Source organism: Camelus dromedarius, chromosome Y (genome assembly GCF_036321535.1).
Source record: "Camelus dromedarius isolate mCamDro1 chromosome Y, mCamDro1.pat, whole genome shotgun sequence".
NCBI classification, from domain to species: domain Eukaryota; kingdom Metazoa; phylum Chordata; class Mammalia; order Artiodactyla; family Camelidae; genus Camelus; species Camelus dromedarius.
In genome coordinates, this window is record NC_087473.1 from 19857075 (window position 1) to 19864207 (window position 7133).

Genomic DNA, 7133 nt, shown 5'->3' on the forward strand with positions numbered 1-7133 from the left:
CCCCCCTCGTGTCCTCGGGGACCGGCAGGTGACCCCGGGTCCCCGATTCGCTGGCTGCCCGGGGCCCACTCAGTCAAGTCCAACCGTCAGCCTTCCCAGCGGCCGTCTGTGACGTTCCCATGCCCGGCCCCTCCAGGGCTCCCTCTGCCCTCCCTCTGCACCCACCCCCCTCCCATCGTGTCACTGCCCACTCTCCCATAGGTAGCCCCGTCCTCTTCTCTCCTGCAATGTTTTGTGTCTACGCCCACTGCCCCCCGAAATGAACGTCCACCTGGAACCTCTGAACGCGAATTTCTTCACTAACGGGGCTGTCGCAGGTGTAAGGGATTGAGGCACAACTGAGCCCTGCTGGAACAGCCTGGCCCCGACGTCCCAGGGGACTGCTGTCCTTATGAGAAGGTGGCCATGGACACACAGGGACACAGGGAGGAGACGCCACGTGGAGACGGAGGCAGAGACGGGAGGGAGGCGGCCACCAGCCCAGAGATGGACGCCTGGAGCCCCCAGAAGCTGGAAGAGGCAGGAGGGACCCTCCCCTGGAGCCTCGGGAGGGAGCGCGGCCCTGGGACACCTTGACCTCAGACGTCTGGTCTCCAGGACGCGGGGAGGGTAAGTTTCTGTGGTTTTAAGCCGTCCAGTTTGGGGTCCTTTGTTACGGTCACCCACCTGCCACGGACCATGTGTCTTGGTGGCCGACCAGCCCCACTGGGAGAATAAAGCCGTCTCCCCCCACAGGAAGGACCAGACCCCCCTCCCGTCATCCGTCCTCAGGGGTGATGCACCTGTTACAAAGAATGGACACCTTTGTCCTCCTGGTCCCTTTTAGTCTGGGACGGAAGCAGGGTACTGGTGGGGGGCGTCTAGGCAGATCAGAGCCGGGGACGTAGGGACAGATGACAGAGCTGAGCGATGACAGTCAGTCCGGAATGGACTTCGCCCGTGGGGCTGCAGACGGCCGTCCAGTTGGGCCCCAGAAAGCGGACCGCTTTCCCCAGGCAATTTCTGCAGAAATTGGGCCTTTTGAGAGATAAGAAGGCAAAGCTGACCCCAGAGGTTGCCCCGCTGTTACAACATGTACCCGCTTTCCTGCAACTCAGGGCTCTGATTAGGAAGGTGTGGAGAAGTGAGTCAGATGGAGCCGTGGGTATAGACATGAACTTGCCGGGGTTCCCCAACATTAGCACCATGTGGGGGGGCTTCTGGTTCCTCCCTCCCTCCCTCCCTTCCTCCCTTCCTCCCTTCCTTCCTTCCTTCCTCTTTCTTTTTTCTCCTAAAAGCCCAAAAAATAATAATAAAAAAGGAAGAGACAACAGAAAAGCAGCAGGTAGCCCCCCTGCCCTGCCCCGCCGGCCACAGGACAGGTGCCAGTCCGCTCAGCAGACCCAAGGAAGCTGAGCCCTGACGGCCGCTGGGCAGAGGCAGCTGAAGTGCCCCAGTGGGTGCAGCGCACTTCCCTGGTGACCAGGAGACCTCGGGCGTCGGGACGTGGGGTGACAGCAAGACAAAAGGGGGATCGCAGGTGACAGGTCTATTTCACGAAGGCTCTGCCCCCTCCTGCAGCCCCGCCAGCGTCCCTGAACCCCGGGGGGGAAGACGAGGTATTGTGTTGGGGGTCTCTGAACGGTGGAGGGACCCCGATGGGGCAGAGGATGGTGGCATCGCCCAGAACAGGTGACTGAGGCCCCCGGGCACGTGAATGCTGAGGTCCCTCCCTCCACAGGGTGGCAGAACTCTCTCCCTCCTGACTCGTCCCCGTCACCGGGAAAGCGGGCTCCGTCCCCGCCTGTTTCCTCCAAGCTTCCCCGTCACCTGTTTGGTGCTGGAACATGATCAGACAACCAGAGGACCAGGTTTCAGAAAACCAGGCAGACAACTGGGGAGCTGGGGTGGGACGGCTTCCGCAGTGCGCCCAGAACCCGGGCCCCCAAGGGCAGGGCGCGTACATGCGGGGAGGGGGCCACGAGGAACAGAAAATGGGGAAACGGGAACGGGGAATGGGTGAGGCCCGCACACGTGCAGCTGGGCCGGGGGGAACCGCAGTAACTGACCCTGGACCCGGCGCTCCCCGCACCTGTCGCACAGCACCACCACCCCCCCAGAGGGCAGGGGACAGCTGTTCCGTCACCTAACGGTGCTGGTGCCTGCGGTCAAACAACCTGAGTCCTGTCCCACAGCAGCCGAGGGCTGGGATTCAGACGAATCTTTACGGAACCCATCACACAGTCGTGGAAACCGGTCCCCTTTCCAGGGATGTGAGGGGGTCCCGGGTGCCAGGCGTGTTGGATGCGACCACCGCAGGCATCCTAACCTGCAGCCCCCCTCCTTGCAGTCCTCCCTGCTGTGCCCGGCGGAGCACCCCCCGCCCCGCTGGCACGACTGCATTCCTGCCTCTACGCCAGACCCCGGTCTCACTCGGAGCTGGCATCCCTGTGTCCCAGCCACCTTGGAGGTCCTCCTGGGCAGGGGACCACCGGGCTCTGTGACAGCAGCGAGAAGTTACACCTCTGCTGCCAGCATATGTGGTCGGGCCCAGGCCTTGTGCGGGCTTTCTGGGGCGGCCCTAACAAACCCCATAGGCTGGGGGCTTCAAACCACAGGAACCCACCCTCCCCGAGTCCTGGAGACCAGACGTCTGAGGTCAAGGTGTCCCAGGGCCGCGCTCCCTCCTGAGGCTCCAGGGGAGGGTCCCTCTTGCCTCTTCCAGCTTCTGGGGGCTCCAGGCGTCCATCCCTGGGCTGCTGGCCGCCTCCCTCCCGTCTCTGCCTCCGTCTCCACGTGGCTTCTCCTCTGTGTCTGTGTCTCTCCTCCTCTGTCTCTTCTGAGGACACTGTCCTTGGATGCAGGGCCACCTCCTCCAGGAGGACCTCCTGTCAGACCCTTCGCTTCTGCAGAGAACTTATTTCCAAATAAGGTCCCCTTCTGAGGCTCCAAGGGACACAAATGCGGAGGACACCACTCAGCGAAGACAGTTATTGACAGCTGCAGGAAGGATGTCCACCCTCCAGACAGTGACCTGGTGAAGAGTCAGTAAGTGCCTGGTGCCTGGAGGCAGCAGCCGTGTGGCCCAGGTCCACGGTTCCCGGAGGAGCCAGGGGGCACGCCTCACCCGCAGCGCGGCCAGACTGCTGGGCATCTCAGAGCCAGGACTGTCCTCCCCCCGGGGGGAACGCGGGTGGGCAGGACGCCCAGCCACCAGGGCCGGAAGTGTCTTTGCTGGGAAAGTTGGTCAGGGAAGCCCCTTATCTCCGGGGAACCCCGCGGGCGACTGTCGGGGTCACCAGGCCCACCTGACCCTGAGGGCGTGGCCAGTCGTGTGCCTGGGGCTGGCCCTGAAGGCCCCAGGGGTGCCTGGGGTCAGCATAGCTGGGTCACCGCTGACCTCAGAGCCCAGGGGCCATCTCGGCCCACGGATTTCACATCTTGCTTTTGCCTTGGGCTCTGGGACGGATGCGACTGTGGGTCCTTCCTACCAGCCCTGGATCAGGGGGAAAAAAAGGACCCCTGGGTGCTGGCTCCTGTGTCCACCAGTGCCTGCAGCCCCGAGGGCAGGGCCGGGGTACCTGGGACTTGCAGGCGGGACTTGCTTCCCTCTGAGATGCAGAGACAGTAAACAAGGGGGCACATTTGCAGGGTGGGGTGGGGGCACTGACTCCATCCTGTTTAATCCATTGCAAGATGGCGAAGTCCAGCTGAGGAGTGGGGGGTGGGAGGGGGGGTGGTCAGCTCAGTAATGTTCCCCCAACTTGTCCAGAGCCTGGGAGAAAGGTACCTTCAGGACCAGGTGATGAAGTGAAGGATGAGAGGAGGTCCTCCTGGAGGAGGTGGCCCTGCATCCAAGGACAGTGTCCTCAGAAGAGACAGAGGAGGAGAGACACAGACACAGAGGAGACGCCACGTGGAGACGGAGGCAGAGACGGGAGGGAGGCGGCCAGCAGCCCAGGGATGGATGCCTGGAGCCCCCAGAAGCTGGAAGAGGCAGGAGGGACCCTCCCCTGGAGCCTCTGGAGGGAGCGCGGCCCTGGGACACCTTGACCTCCGATGTCTGGTCTCCAGGACAGGGGAGGATGGATGCCTGTGGTTTTAAACCAGTGCTTTGTGGTTGGTTCAGCTGCCTGGGACTCTCATATAATGCTCAGACGAGTACTCCTTTTTCCCTCCTGACACTCCCCACTCACCCCTTCCCCCTCCATCTGGCTGCCAGAGTCCTGCCCTGGGTCCCCGCCCCCATCCCAGGGAACGAGGCTCAGCCATCCCTCGGGGTCCCCACCCCCCTGGTGTACAGGTGACCCGTCCATCCTGGAACCTGCCGGTGGCCGGCACGGGCTTCGGCTGAGTTCCCAGGTTCCGATTTGTAATTGAGACCCACGCACGTCGATCAGAGGCCCCCCGGGGCCAAGCACACCCAGAGGAGCCGGAGCTGCTGTTTGCAGAGAAGCCCGCCTTCCCGGGCCCAGGCTCTCCCCGGCCGAGCCGGGCGCCTTCCCTGAATCTCGGCCGCATCCGCCCTTCCCAGTTATTGGTGGCACCACCTTGACGAGGAGGGGGTTACGACACGACACGGGGTCGCCTTGGGGTCACAGGCCCCACAGCCACGGCCACAGCGGGTGTTTTCTTCCCTTTAACAAAGTTGTCTTTTCCAATTTTCTCGAAACACCACAAGTCTTTCAAAAGAGGCTTAGCTCTGCCCCAGCCGCGAACGCAGACGTTTTGAAACTAAGATCTCCCTTATCAGCAGCCACCGAGGCTTGTGAAACGCCCGTTTCCTCGTCGTTCTGACGTGGATGGCGTCGCGTCCTGGGTCACTGCAGGGGCGCCTCCCCGCCGTGTCTGTGGGAGCTTCTTTTTCGCCCCTTCCGGGCACAGCCCCAGGGAGCCTGGCCTGGGAGACCTCCCTCCTCTTGGCTGCAACATTAAGTCTGTGGTCGTAGAGAAATGCAGAGAAACAGGCTCATCCTTGTGTTCTCTCTTTCCTCCCTGCATCCTTCTGTGCAGGACCGAAACGTGGGCGGGGAGAGCTGGTGTCTGTCATTCCTACTGAGGTATAGGAGTGCCTGACATTGGCCACCTTGGGAGGCAGATTGTGAATTTTGCTCAGTCCCTTTGGCCACCCTTAAATCTCTACGAGAGAGAGAGATGGTGTGAACAGCTCAAACATCCATCGAAGGATGGATGGACAGAGAAACAGAATGAGGTCCATGCACACAGCGGAATATTACTCAGCCAGGAAAAAGGAGTGGAGCTCTGACGCAGGCTACCGTGTGGATGGACCTTGAACACAGGTTGCTCCGTGAGAGAAGCAGACACAGAAGGACACACAGGGTGTGATTCCGTTTACAGGAAACACCCAGAACAGGCAACTCCATAGACATAGAAAGTGGGTTCCTGGTGCCAGGGGCTGGGGTCTGGGGAATGGGGAGTGACTGCTTATGGGGACCGGGTCTCCTTTTGGAGGGGTGAAAACATTCTAGAACTCTGGTTTTGTTCTAGCACAAAACTAGAGGTAATGGTTGCACAACACTGTGAACGTCCTAAATGCCATCCGTGGTAAATGTCATATTATATACATTTTGCTGAGAGAAAGAGAGAGAGAGAGGAAGGAAGAAAGGAAGGGGAAAAAAAAAACAAAGAAAAAAAGAAAGACCAGAATCATAAGCAAATCATTTTTTTCCCTCATATTGTTTTCCATGCCCGGTCCTGTGGGTCTCACTGCAGGGGATAATGACTCTGTAAATACACGTATTAACTCCATCTCCATCTCTCTCTGTCTGGAAAATGTAGAGAATGTCCCCAGGATGATCTGATGTCTTCAGAGCATCTGTATTGTGTTCTGATGACTCTGGAGTCACCTTCTACCCCTCCCTGCCATCAACAAAGTTGGGGAGCCTCCGGCAAACCTCCTGGAAACAGAAGGCACGGTTTCTGAAAAACCTTCTGTTCTCTGAGCTTCTGAGTTGTCTCAGAGGACACCTTTGAGAGGCTCGTGGGGCCAGCCTGAAGGAAGGGCATCTCCAGGGATTGGGGCTGGAACCCCTGCTCCGCCCAACAACCACCTGCCCTTCCCATGGCTTTTTTATAAATAGTGTTTCCTTTTTCAAGGCTGTGTAGTATTCCATCCTAGGGCTGTGTAGTTGTTTGTGGGGTTGACAATAAATATTGCCCAATAAATGCAGCTCGGTGGCTGTTTTGTGGCTGGAGTTTCCAAAAGACTCACTGAGTGTGTGTGTCTCCTGGGAGCGGGTCCCAGTGTCCCAACACCCACCTGGTAGGGATCAGGCTGGGCGTCCCAGCCTGGGCCACTCGGGGCAGTGGGAGCAGGCTACACAGTCCAGCTATGTGCCAAGGGGACACCAGTGTAGACGGCTGGTGTAGATGGCCAGATGGAGGGCTGGAAGGAAGGGCAGGCGGTCTGGGGAGGGGGCCTGACTGGAGACGTCCACTGGGTGCCCTCCTGCCCCTCCCCTAGGGCCTGCCCGGCCCCTGAGCCCTGAGAAGGAAGAGGGCATGGGGGGTTCCGGCTGAGCTCACCCTCCTTGTCATCTGAGTGGATCCCTGGACGGTGGGGAAGTGCAGAGCTCCACGGGGATGGACACACCTGCTTCTCTGAGGCTTGGGTGTGCCCTCGGCTCCTGGGACCCCGCCTCCCAGCTGCAAAGTCGAGGTGGCTGAGGACACTGGCATGAAGGACCGGAGCCCCATCCGCTCCCTGGACCCCACCAGTCAGGGCTCTTCGTGGCCCAGGGGGGCCCACCTCCTCCCCACTTTCTCTTTCCTGCTTCCGACAATGACTTCCCATCCCCTGGCTGAGAATTTCTCAGTGTGGACAGCAGGCGGTCCAGGATCTCTTCAAGGAGAACAACTCTTGGGATGACATTTACTTAACACCAGTAGGATCCGCCCCAAACCACCGAGAACGGGAGAAGTTCACGTAGAGTCCAGAACATTCAGAAAAATCGGAGAAGCACGGAGCAGGTGAGATATTCCCAAAACGCCCCAAACCAAGAGAAAATCGCACGTCTTCCTTCGAACACGTGTTTTTCTCTCCCCCTCCCAAATGTACCAGTTTATTTTCATTGTAAAAGTGGGTTTTTTGGAGTCAGAATTACAAACATAAAAAAAGGAGACAGACCCTCCTG